Source organism: Macrotis lagotis, chromosome 1 (genome assembly GCF_037893015.1).
Source record: "Macrotis lagotis isolate mMagLag1 chromosome 1, bilby.v1.9.chrom.fasta, whole genome shotgun sequence".
NCBI classification, from domain to species: Eukaryota; Metazoa; Chordata; class Mammalia; order Peramelemorphia; family Peramelidae; genus Macrotis; species Macrotis lagotis.
In genome coordinates, this window is record NC_133658.1 from 8,591,832 (window position 1) to 8,605,654 (window position 13,823).

At 37.5% G+C, this 13,823-nt stretch overlaps 1 pseudogene; it reads right to left on the minus strand.

Moving 5' to 3' along the window:
• Positions 1 to 445: 445 nt before the first annotated feature.
• LOC141504619 (RNA-binding protein EWS-like) lies at positions 446 to 1,083 on the minus strand (annotated as a pseudogene).
• Positions 1,084 to 13,823: the final 12,740 nt, after the last annotated feature.

A 13,823-nucleotide genomic window follows, 5' to 3' on the forward strand; every position in this document is an offset into this window, starting at 1 on the left:
TTTGGTTTTTTGTTTGTTTTATTGTTAAAGCAGTCAAGGTTAAATGACTTGCCCAGGGTTATACAACTATGAGTGGCTGGAGACTGAATTTGAACTCAGGTCCTACTGACTTCAGTCTGTGCTCTATCTATGAGCCACCTCCCCACCCTGCCAGTCACATTTTCTTTCAGACCCTGTACATAATCGCACTATTATTTGGGTCTTCATTTGGTTCTATCAGTGGGCCAAAGTCAAGGTCTGGTGCTTCTTCTATAGGTCCACCGGGTTTTTTGAAACAACCCACTAACACTGCCCAGTTCTCTACATCCTCCTCTTCCTTCTTCCCACCTACTTCTGCTCAAGCCTTCATGGTCCAATTCTCCTTTTCCCCTGCCCCATTAGCAATGTCACTCATGCTCCAGTTTTCTCTAGGTTGGGACCAGATTCTTGCCCACTTACCACCATGTTACTGGAATGGTCTCTGCTGCCCAAAGCTGCTGCTCTGTTGGCTATATTGGCTTGAAGCCTGGTTGTAGGATCCATTTGGGGCTGTGTGTATGTGGGGGGGAACTTGTAGAGGACTGCTGCCCATAAATGCTTGGTTGACCATAGCTGCTCTCTTGTCAATGAATTCTGTTGGGAGTAACACTCTGAAGTCAGCCAGAGGAAGATAGGAGAAGGTTTGGTGACTGGATGAGTGGACACCTATGGGTCACTCTGTCCAGATCCTAGGATGGGCCAGGTGTAGGCTGTAGTACTAGTGGATAGGTGCAGTGGCTGTTAGCTGCTGTCTATAGGTGGGGTAAGTTGGAAAGGTGCCATATGCAGACTGTACCGAGTATGATGCCTAAGTGATTATGAAGGGAATTGTGATGATATCATACCCCTCCCCCGCATATCCTTGCACAGGCACCTGTAAGCTTGTGGTCATCCATATGGTACAGTTAGAGGCTGTCCATAAGAGGTTACATATCCTGTCTGCCCATAAGTGGCAATGGCCTGAACCTGGGCATAATGGACATCAGTAGATGGCTCATAGGTTCCATAACTTTGTTGACCATATGCCTGGGTGGTCAGTGCATCCTTTAGTTGGCTGAGCTTCATGGCTTCCCTCTCTGATTCTAGGGTTTTAGGGGACTACAGCTAGGTTGCATAGTGGATAGAGTCCTGGACTTGGAATCAGGAAGACTTCCTCCACATGAACTCAAATCCCAGTTTCAAAACCCTCTTTCTCTCAAGTTTCCTCATCTATAAAATGAGTTGCAGAAAGAAATAGCACCTACCCCAGGATCTTTGCCAAGAAAACCCCAAATGAGGTCATGAGGAGTTGAATGACCAAAATGACTGAATCACCACAACAAAGCTCAAAAGAAAGCCATTAACTGCCATGTCCTTAATCCCTGTTAAGTAGGCTCAGGCAGGAAGAAATGCTAGGCATACTGTCCTTAGTTCAGGTCTGAGGATCTCTGGAGGACTGTGTTCAGCTCCAGGTTCTATCTTTAATGGAATGAATTCATAATCTAGGGATTGTTCAAAGAATTGTGAGGTGTTTTGTCCTTCATTCTTGAAGAAGACCATGACATCAGAGAGGTATTCCTATGACAAGCACATGAATTGGATTGGAGTGGGGGGTGGGGTGCTGTGCTAAATCCCCAGCCTCACTTTCTCCTCCAGAGTCATCTGGGTCCAGTGGCCCGATATGGATCAGAATGACTGGAGATGACCCTGGATGAGAGGCAATCAGGGTTAAGTGACTTGTACAAGGTCATACAGCTAGTAATTGTCTGAGATCACATTTGCACTCAGGTCCTGTATAGAAACTGTATAAAATGTAGTCTAAATTCATGCGATTTTTAAAAGAAATTCTGAATGCTTAATCTGGAGAAATCTAGGGGTAAGGCATTGGAGTGGTCTTACAACATTTAAAATAATATCATTTATAAAGAAATTTAAAGTATTTTTTTTCTATTTTATAGAATTAGGAACAATTGATCTGACTGGCAAAGACCCAAATTCATGTCTATGTCCAAAAAGCTGGGATATCCAAATGCAAAAAAGAGGCAGAGAGAGATAATATGTCACCATAACTGTATCTATTGTGCTACCCTAAAATGGACTCTCACCTAGAGTGTGACAATAGCTTCTGAACTGGCCTCCCTGCCTCCTCTCTCTCCACTTGACTCCATCATCCACTCTGCTGTCAATCTGATCATCTTAAATCAAAGTGCTATGTCAATCCTTCCACTCCACTCACCGTTCAATCAACTTCTATTCTTCTATATTAACCTTGGTACTAAATATAGAATCATCTCTTTGGCACTGGAATCCCATATTCTGTTTTACATTCAGAATCTTGTTCCCACCCTGGTACCTTGGCCTTCTGACTGGGGAAATCTCAGTCATTTTCATGCTAGGGTGGACTGTGATTACCCTTCACCAATAAGCCCACACACCCTACTTTCTTTCCACCTACAGCTCAGGGAATGTTAATCAAGTCAGCACAATCTTTTCTGGAAAGGATATAACAACCAAGTTTCATATGACTCCCATCATATCCTTATTACACAGAAACACACAAAATAACCCAGCTCTTGCATGCCCAGCAGCCCCTCAAACTTGAATGATAACACTTCTCAGACCCCAAGTCCTCATCTCAGCCCAGTTCTTACAACCATCACTTAGAAAAATAACTCCTTCATGAATGGGATCATCTATGACCATGGAATGTAGACCAATGATCTGCCATGGGGGAGGCAAGCCAACTTAATGGAAGTAGAAAGTACTTTGCACATGAGACAGGAGGTCAAGTGGACAGGTCAAAACAAAGCACCTTCATCACCTCTACCAGTACCTTATCTTAAACTGTAGTGAAGCAACCAGTAGCTTGAGACCAGGAGATGTGACAACAGCAGTCTCAAGCTTCCACTCTTTAACCCACAGCAATCCCTGAGGAGACCAATTAAGGTGGAAAAGGGGGCTCTCAAACTCAACACCATCAGAAGAAGACATTTCCCCTGACCCAAAAGACATCATTTTCTCCTGTCTCTTAAAGGTTCCTAGGATACTTGATTTAATCCCCAGCCCTGATATATTCCAGCTGTGCAATCTTGGATAAACAACTTCTCTGAGTCTCAAAGAGAGGGCAGAAGTGAGGAAGAGAGAAAAGGGGGAAGGAAGAAAGAAGAAAAAATGAGAAAATGGAGAATTCTTGACTCTTTTCATTAATTGCTCTTTTCTATCACCTATTTATACATATACATACTTATACATAAGAAGAAGAAGAAATGAGAATGTAAGGTACTTACATTTAAATAAAATTTTTAGATAGTAATTGGTTTGGGAGGTAGGGCATGCATTTAGATGTAGAGTTGGGGAGAGAAGGACTGAGTGAAAGAGTGGGAAAGAAGAAATGCATCCAAAGTAAGCAGCATGACCTGTCTTTGGGGTCTAAATATTCATTAAATGTCTTTCTACTTAATGAAACTTGGACAAAGAAAATTCCAACTTAGGGTTATAATTTGCCTTTCTAGAGTAATTTAAACTTCACAAAATTTCTTCACCATCACCTTGTTAGAGAATGGGGATATTATTTTGCCCCTTGTATAGCAAAGCATTAAAATTTGTGATTCAAAGAAGTTGTTCATCCAAGGTTGCACAGATGGGATTCATCAAAGCTGCAACTTAAGTTCAGGTCTCTTAAGCGTCCTGATGGTCCAGTAGAAAATGATGCCCTACGGGTTAGACGAAGAAATGGAGTTCAGACCAACATCTGCTACTCATCACCTGTTTCTCCTTTGACAAATCCCCTATCTTTCCTGGGTCTCAGATTCCTCCTTTCTTAAATGACAGTTTTGGATTGCTGATGGCCTCGAAGATGCCTTCCCATTCTTGGTTCTTTTATCCTATGCTGTTGTGATCCATTATTAAATCGACATCCGGTGGATATTAGAACCCAATGACATGAAAGTTTATGGAAGATCATGGAACTGAAGGCTTCAGTCTATTTTTGAAGACTAGAAAAGCTCCTTCCCTGCATTAGGCCTGAGCTTCTCAGCTCTGTACAAAGAACAAAATCCGTGCTGAGTGGGAGATGTGAAAAGCTTCAAGTAACAAACTCCATATGACAAGGAAAACTAGGAAGGCAAAAAGGAATTCATTTTGATGAAAGCGGTGGGAGTGGCATAGAGTGTCATAAAGTGAGTTGACATAATCGGTTCTTTATCAAGATTATTCATTAGATTAATTTATTGAAATAAGCAGTAAAATGGCCTAGAAATCTTAATAAATGAAACTGATTAATAGGAAGATGAATAGAGAGACCATCACAATAAGAAAAGGGGCTGATGAGTAGAGATTTGCAGAATCATATGGGGCAGCTTCCCAACAGGTATCACCCTGAGTCTCTTGTCTACTATTTTGATGTTGAAAGGGTCAGATCCTAGGGTCTGAGGTTGAAAGTTAATAGGACCTTGTGGAATGTGCAGCTCAACCCCCTCATGTGAAAGGTAAGGTGCCCAAGATCAAAGAAGTAATAATGAACAGATACAGAATTTGAACCCAGGTACTTGGGCTCCAAATTTAATTGTTCAGCTCCTAGTGTAATGCATCATTTTAGAAGAGATATAAGGGAAAAATGACTTTCTAGGTCATCAAATTTACATTTCATTTTACAGAGGAGGAAACTGAGACCAAGAGCAGGGTGATTACTTCCCCAATCCACACAACCACTGATGGAATTGGGACTGAAATGAAATCTCTTACTTGACCATTCAGGTCTTTTCCCCCTTTAAACCATTTTACCTCTCTCTGAGTCTGTCGAGTCCTTTGCTATTTAGAGTAAATTCAGGGAAAACATTGCCTGCTGAATATTAATAAGGCTAATTCTCTGAATAAAACCTCTCATTATTTCTCTGACCAAGAAGTTCCTTTAAGTGACTGCATGGGGAGCTGGGCAGCTCTCCTTTTTATTCTCCACACATCTCTCAGGGAAGGGATATGGCCCCTACATAATCACTCCCTCTAAAGAGAAGATTTTGTCCTTTTCCTTTACTTCAAATAAAGCTAGGACTTTGGACCAAGATTTCCTATGTGGAGCCTTAGACATCTCCTTAAATGTTTCAAATTTCTTTACACAATGTCTTCCATCAAAAATCTATTAAAACATATATCCCAGCCTCCTTCCCCCTTATCATGCAAGATGCTAAATGGTAATTAGTTCTGCCTGCACTCTGACCAAGAGTTCCCTCCATCTCTGTGTTAATGTAGCAGGACTGTCCATTCCCTGGTCCCCTGAGACCAAGGGTGTGGAGAATTCCTATCACAAAGACCTGGTGAAGTGTGACTGGATAGAGAGGAGAGAATAAAAGGAGCCATGCAGAAAGAGGGAAAGAACTATTTTACCTTGAAGTTTGCTCTAGTTGTAAAAGGTCTTATGTCTTCCCAGGGATCCATTTCTAAAAATGACATCATTCATTCAAATGAAGTTCAGTTTAATAACCATGCCCCACCTTTTATTGTTATATGGTCACATACATACACACGCACACACAGATACCCATCTAAATTGAAGTTAAAAGTTGAAAGGCAACTTGAAAATCATTAATTTATATCAAAAAACTTCTCAATTTATAAATTAAAAGCCTGAAGTCAAAGAGTCAACTTGTCAATCAACAAATGTTTATTTAATTAATTTTCCACTCCACTCATTGTGCTAAGTGTTGAAGATACAAAGAAAGACCCAAGGCCACTCCTGCCTTCAGGGAACTTGCAGTCTAATGATGATGGGAACAGGAAAACTACTCTGTACAATCTATAGACAAAATGAGTAGGAAATGATCCACAAAGGGAAAGAAATAGAATTAAGCGGAATTAGGAGAAATAGAAGGTTCATTTTTAGCTGGGACTTGATGGAGCAAAGGAAGCAGAAAAGAGGAAGGACACAGTTCCATGCCAACATAGTACAATACAAAGAGTCCTTTTGGATTAGTGAAAAGGTATTGGTTCTGTAATAATTATTCTCTGACCTTTAGTACCTGTGTCTCCTTCATGTATTTTTCCTGAAGATCCAATTCCTCCTGAATCAAAGGGCCCTGTTATTCTTGATGGCACCAAAGTTCCCTTATCAACCTGAGGCTCACCCTTTGCTGTCTTCTTTCTTTTCTCCATCTCCCATGCCCTCAAGTCAGCATCTTGCTCATAATTCAGCAACTGGAAAGACAAAATGATCAAGGAAAAATCTCCACAAGACATTTCAAAACTTGGAATTAAACCAATTCTTAAAACTTATCATTGAAGAGGGCCTCACCAATATACAAGAAATACTATTCCATTGCTGGGGAGCTCTGTGAGAAGCAAAAGTGTGGTTTAACAGCCCACTGAGGCAACATGATCTTGGGTTTCTTTGAGACAGACACAGCTACCAAGAATAAGGAACTAATAGATTCTCTGACTCTGTCCTAATCAATTCACATTTTGGAGGATCATGGTCTTCTCTGGAAACTTCAGTTTATGAAAACATTAATAATTGGAGAATTTGAAAGAAAGAAAACCAAGATGGTGAATTGACTGGATTCCATTTAAATGAAAAAGAATAGAAGCAATTGGTCATGTTTAGGAGCACACAATTGCTCTGGTTAAATTATTACGATTAACATTAACATTTTAGGGAAGAAAGACCCTATTAAGAAAGGTAAAGGCTGATTCTTGTGTCAGTTCAAGAGAATATGAAGCATTAAATCAGTAACCAATAGACCATCAAAGATAGAAGGAGGAAGTAAAAAAGAAATAGAGCATAGTTGATTTGGGGAACATTATCATATAATTGGACCAACTTGCCTTGATCATTTAGTCTTAATAAATTAATATAATTATGGGTTGTTTTGATAATTCATCTACAAAATGATAAAAGATAATGAGTAGGAAGAAGGGGAAAGTAAGTTTAAAGTCCTTAAAATGGTCATGATGTTATTTGGGGTAATGCTGATGGTGATGAATAGAGATATGATGAAGATTGCTATTGAAATAGATATGATGAAGGTTTTGGTGATGCAATGGTGATAATGTTGGTAATGAAACTGTTGAAGATGAGCAGCGTGGTAGTGATGGGGAAGGTGATAATGGTAATGGAATAATGGGGAAGATTGAGAATAGGATATGAAAGAATAGTGATGATGATGATGATTTACAGAATAATGATAGGAACAGCTATCATTATAGGTGGCACAGTGGATAGAGCACCGGCCCTTGAGTCAGGAGTACCTGGGTTCAAATCCGGCCTCAGACACTTAATAATTACCTGCCTGTGTGGCCTTGGGCAAGCCACTTAACCCCATTTGCCTTGCAAAAACTAAAAAAAGAATAATGATAATAGTAATGCTAACAGATCAGAAGTTTATTGATGGCAGTTTATTGATGAAGGATAGGACAAGAATAAGAGTAATGATAAGTAATGATAAGATCGATGGTGATCATGGTTAGGATTATGATAGAGATTAGAAAGAGTAAAGAGAAGGAGGGGGAGAAATAAAAGAGATTTCAGATCTAGATATTCTGTTTCAGTATCTTTCCTGATCTTCAGTCATACATCACCAATTGTCTATTGCATATAGCAAACTGAACATCCCAGAGACATGTCAAACTCAACATGCTAAAAAAAAAACCAAACTCTTATCTGCTCCCTCCTAAAGAAACCCTCCCTTCTTATGTATGTATATTACAATGCTTTCAATTAGAATTTGATAATCTCAGCGTTATCCTGGGTTGTCCCTTTTCCTTCACTCAAAACATCCAAACCATTTGTCAAATCTTGGCACTTCTAACATAATAACTTCTTTCACATGTAACAACTTTTCCCTACCCACACAACCTTAGCCAAAGCCTTATTCTCTCATCTAGCTTTTTTTGCTGCATCCTAATTGGTTTTCCTGCTTTCATTCTCTTCCCAGTCAAGTCCACCATTTATACTTCTGCCCAAGTAATTTGCTTTAATCTCAGATATGACTATTTGATTTTCCCATTAAAACAATTCCATTGTCTCTAGAATAAAATAAAAGAAAAGAAACAAACAAACAGAAGTACCAGATTTAGGTTTAAAGCCTTATGTAGCCTCACCTCCACTTATGGTTTCAGCATCTCTCAATAATATTCTCCCTTCTACACTCAGCTTTCCAGCTTTCTCTCTGTTCCATAAATTCCACAATTAAAAGAAAATCAATTAAATTACTTATGTTGATTTATTTTTAGATTGGTTAAACTCCTTACTTTAGGAAAACCTAGCCCTTCTAATTAGGCAAAGCTAGCTCAGGGAATATCTGAACACAGATAGTCTTTTAAGCCTAGGTTACCTATACATTTAGTGAATAGATTGATTGACAAGACTTTATCCTTAGTAGCAGATAATTTAGAGGAACAAACTAATCATAAGATTATAAGGTTTTTTTTTTTTTTAAATACTGCAGAGAGAGAGAGACTGATTCCCCTTTCTAGGAACCAAAGAAATGTTGGCTACAGGCTAAGTTCCTCTTTTTTAGTCTTAGTGGATGGATGAATAATGACATCTTCTAAGCTGGAAGAAGAGGGTAAATACTAACACTGGCCCCAAGTTCCACTTTCGTAGCACGCCGTCTGGTTACACAAAGCACCACCTATAAGGCAAGGACTTCAAAGAATTAAGAAAATCTTTAAGAAATGAACTAGTCAGATGACTTGACTTGTCTAATTAAATTATGTTCAAAATAAGTTTCTTTATTTTTTATTCCTCTTTTATGCTATTAAAAATTGTTTCTGTAAATCACTCCTGGACATCTGAGGAGTCAGGTGATCTTATTGGATATGCATTGCTAGTTTAGCAAATTAAATCTTGGATTTCTCAGTAATTTTAGTTTATTTTCAAATGATAAAATCCATTTAGAAATGCTTGGGCAATAAAGAACTAGCCCACCACAGCATTCACACAAGACAGTTTTCTTTCCTGCTATGTGGACTTGGCCAGAATTTGTCCCTAATGGCAGATCTCTCCATAAGCCAGGATCACCTTCTCACAATGAAGACAGAATGTAAGGCAAGCCTAGATTTCTCTGTATCACTTTATCCTTGTACTGATAGAAGGTTCTGATATATCTAGGCTTCAAAATGGTATCATTTTTTCATTTCCTCCTTATGTTACAGAAAGATAATAAAAATGTTGTGGTGAATAAATTAAGTTTTTTTTTCATTTTTTTATCTTTATCTTTTAGAGTAAACAAGATATTCTTCTTATCTTTTTATTTTTCAGGTGCCCGTGTTGGACCTCAGTTATAAGATCCTTCATCTCACTTTCCAGCCTGGCCCCAGCAGAAGAGACCTAATAGTTTTATTATTATTTTTGCTTGATAAGTCCATGAAGCCATAAGGACCTAATTATCTCTGCCATTTATTTGAGAATATGATTACCTCCACATCTTCAAAGTGGAGAATCATCTTCATAAAGGATTTTCCATAACCACTTAACAAGACTCAGAATTGTAAATAGAGGCCCAGAAATGCTCACTGTCTGATATACAGTTACCCAACCAGGATCAAGGGAAGCTTGAATTCTGGCCTCTGGCCCTGAAAAAATCAGTTTTATCCAGAACAGTATACTCCCAAGATCAGAGCTATTCAGAAAGTCAGAATGGCTGGCATTTCTCTTATAAGAGCAGCAATATGAAATCATGGGGGAAATCCCATTCTGGAGTCAAAGTCCTGGGCATGAATCTTGATCTTACTCTCTGTGGGACCTTAGTCATTCACTTTGGCTCATAATTCTTAAAAAATATATTCTTGACTTTAGAAAAAATGGGATAAAAATTACTCTCATTTTAAAATGAAATGCCCTAATTCCTATATTCATTGCACTAACAAAATCTAAATGACTGGATCTGCACTTTGTAGTCATATAGGGAATTCTCAGTTTAAGAGACCAATATATTTTATTTTTATGTGTTTTAATGTATAATCTTAGTAATTCAGCTAGAACATATAGTGGTCAGAGGACTTACCAAGTAAATATGTATCAGAGGTAGTCTCCAAGTCAACTCCCTCTGTGTGTGTGGGGGGTATTTGTGTGTGTATTTGTGTGTGTATGTATATATTGTGTGTGTGTGTAGTTAGGTAGCTAGGTAGAGGCATGTGAAGACTGATGAATACATGAATGTTGAAAATGAAACTTTCAATTGACTTCTGATTTTCTTAAAAGGGGTGACTATAATGATAATAATGACCACACTGTGGTACCTTCCATCCCTGTGGACCTAATAATTGTCTTTTAAAGGTTTTATATAAAATACTCGACTGTAAAAGAGAAAGTGATACATTTAACTAACTTAGAAAGTGGGAAGAATCTTTATGAGAAATATATATATATATATATATATATATATATATATATATATATGGATATGGATATCTACTCCAATATATTTCTTTGCTTATATACATATATATTTCTTTTTAAGAAATCAACAATTTAAAAAATGATTTTGAAAGCACATGAATACAGGGTTGGTAGGAATAAATTTAATCCCTGTATCCTTGCCTTAAAGGAAAAAGGATGCGTAGGGAAACCAAAATATTTAAACTTCTACAAAGTCCTGAATCCTAGTCCTGAATTTAACAGTAATTACCATGTGATCTTTGGGAAGTTAGCCTTCTGGGCAATTCTTTCCTCATATGAGTATGAATTAGAAGACTTTTGCAATCTTCTCTAGCTTTGACATTCAAAACTCTGAATTCACAATAGTTAGTTTTATTATGTACCTTCCTGCATAGGCAACCAATATTATAATTCTCACCAATCATCAAATTATTTTGTAGCTGCTTGGAATGGAGATGAGATATTCCTTGCTCTTGTTTCAAGAAAAACTCAACATGACCTAAGTGGGATCATCTGTTTCTCCCTTCTCTTCAGGGATGCTTGGATGCTTTTTCTCTAGGTTACTCTTTTTTTTATAAGGAAGATTTTTATTTATTTTGTGTGTGACTATTTTTCCCCCTAATCTTCCTTCCCTCCCCTCCCCCCCACAGAAGGCATTCTGTTTTGTATTTACATTGTTTCCATGGTCTACATTTATCCCAGTTGAATGTGATGAGAGAGAAATCATATCATTAAGGAAGAAACATAAAGTATAAGAGATAGCAGAATTACATAATAAGATAACATCTTTTTTTCTACATTGAAGATAACAATCTTTGTTAAAACTCCACAATTCTTTCTCTGGATACAGATGGTATTCTATATCACAGATACCCCCAAATTGTGCCAGATTGTTGAACTGATGGGATGAACAAGTCCATCAAGGTTGATCACAAACCCCATGTTGCTGTAAGGTGTACAATGTTTTTCTGGTTCTGTTCATCTCACTCAGCATCAGTTCATGCAGATCCCTCCAGGCTTCCCTGAATTCCCATCCCTCCTGATTTCTGATAGAACAATAGTGTTCCATGACATACATATACTACAGTTTGTTAAGTCATTCCCCAGTTGAAGGTCAATTACTTAATTTCCAATTCTTTGCCACCACAAGCAGGACTACTATGAATATTTTTATAAAAGCGATGTTTTTACCCTTTTTCCTGATCTCTTCAGGGTACAGACCAAGTGGTGATATTGCTGGATCAAAGGTTATGAACGTTTTTGTTGCCCTTTGGGCATAATTCCCAAATGCTCTCCAGAAAGGTTGGATGCGTTCACAGCTCCACCAACAATGTATTAGTGTTCCAGATTTTCCACATCCCTTCCAATATTGATCACTGAGCTTTCTGGTCATATTGTCCAGTCTGAGAGGTATCAGGTGGTATCTCAGAGATGCTTTAATTTGAACTTCTCTAATAAGAAATGATTTAGAGGTTTTCATATGACTATGGATTTCTTTGATTCCCTCAACTGTAAATTGTCTTGGCATATCCTTTGACCATTTGTCAATTCGGGAATAGCTTTTTTTAAAAATTTGATTCAGTTCTCTGAAGATTTTAGAGGTGAATTCTTTGTCAGAAATACTAGCTGTAAAAATTGTTTCCCAAATTACTACATTTCTTTTGATCTTGGTTACAGTGATTTTGCCTGTACAAAAACTATTTACTTTAATGTAATCAAAATCATCTAGTTTGTTTTTAATGATGTTCTCCATCTCTTCCTTGGTCATAAACTGCTTCCCTTTCCAGAGATCTGACGAGTAACCTAGTCTGTGATCTTCTACTTTGCTTATAATAGTTTTTTACATCTAAGTCCTGTATCCATTTTGGTCTTATCTTGGTAAACAGTGTGAGGTGTTGCTCTAATCTCAGTTTCTACCATTATAAATTCCAATTTTCCCAACAGTTTTTTATTGAAGACAGCATTTTATACCAATATCTGGACTTCTTTCAGTTTATCAAACAGCAGAATACTATTATCATTTGCTGCTATTGCACCTAGTCTATTCCACTGATCCACCATTCTATTTCTTAGCCAATACCAGACAGTTTTGATGACTGATGCTTTATAGTATAATTTTAGATCTGGTAAGGCAAAGCCACCTTCTTTTGCACTTTATTTCATTGAATCACTGGAAATTCTTGACTTTTTATTTCTCCACATAAATTTACTACAACTTTTTCTAACTCATTAAAGTATTTTTTTTTTGAATTGTGATTGATAGGGCACTAGACAGGTAGTATAGTTTTGGTAGAATTGTCATTTTTATTATATTAGTTTGACCTATCCATGAGCAGTTGATGTTTGCCCAATTATTTAAATCTGATTTTATTTGGGTGAGAAGTGTTTTGTAATTGTTTTGAAAAAGTTTTTGAGTCTGCCTTGGCAGGTAGACTCCCAGGCATTTTGTATTGTCTGAGGTTACTTTGAATAGGATTTCTATTTCTAGCTGTTTCTTATTATTTGTAGTAGTTTTTTAGATGATTTTTTGAGATTTTCTAGGTATACCATCATGTCATCTGCAAAGAGTGAGAGTTTTGTCTCTTCCTTCCCAGTTCTAATTCCTTCAATATCTTTTTCTTCTTTTATTGCTGGAGCTAACATTTGTAATACAATATTGAACAATAGTGGTGATAATGGACATCCTTGTTTCACCCCTGAACTTATTGGGAATGACTTGAGCCTATCCCCACTGCATATGATTCTTGTTGATGGTTTCAGATACTGCTTATTATTCTAAGGAACAGTCCATTTATTCCTACTCTCTCTAGTGTTTTTAGTAGGAATGGGTGCTGTATTTTGTCAAAAGCTTTTTAAGCATCTATTGATATGAGCATATACTTTATGATAGGTTTGTTGTTGATATAATTGAGTATACTAACAGTTTTCCTAATATTGAACCAACCCTGCATTCCTGGGATAAATCTTACTTTATCATAATGTATTATCCCAGTACTAACTTGTTGTAATCATTTTGCTAAAATTTCATTTGAGATTTCAGAATCTATATTCATCAGGGAGATAGGTCTATAATTTTCTTTCTCTGTTTTAACTCTTCCTGGTTTAGGTATCAGCACCATATTGATGTCATAGAAAGAGGTAAGCAGAGTTCTATCTTCACCTGTTTTTCCAAAGATTTTATATAGAATTGGAAACAATTGTTCATTAATTTTTTTTCTTTTTCTTTTTTCTTTTTAGGTTTTTGCACGGCAAATGGGGTTAAGTGGCTTGCCCAAGGCCACACAGTGTCTAAGGTCAGACTTCAACTCAGGTACTCCTGAGTCCAAGGCCGGTGCTCTATCCACTGTGTCACCTAGCTGCCCCGTTCATTAAATTTTTGATAGAATTCACATGTGAATCCAATTCCCAAGAGTTATAAGATTCTTTCTTCCAAATGGGGATAAGCCAGTTTCAA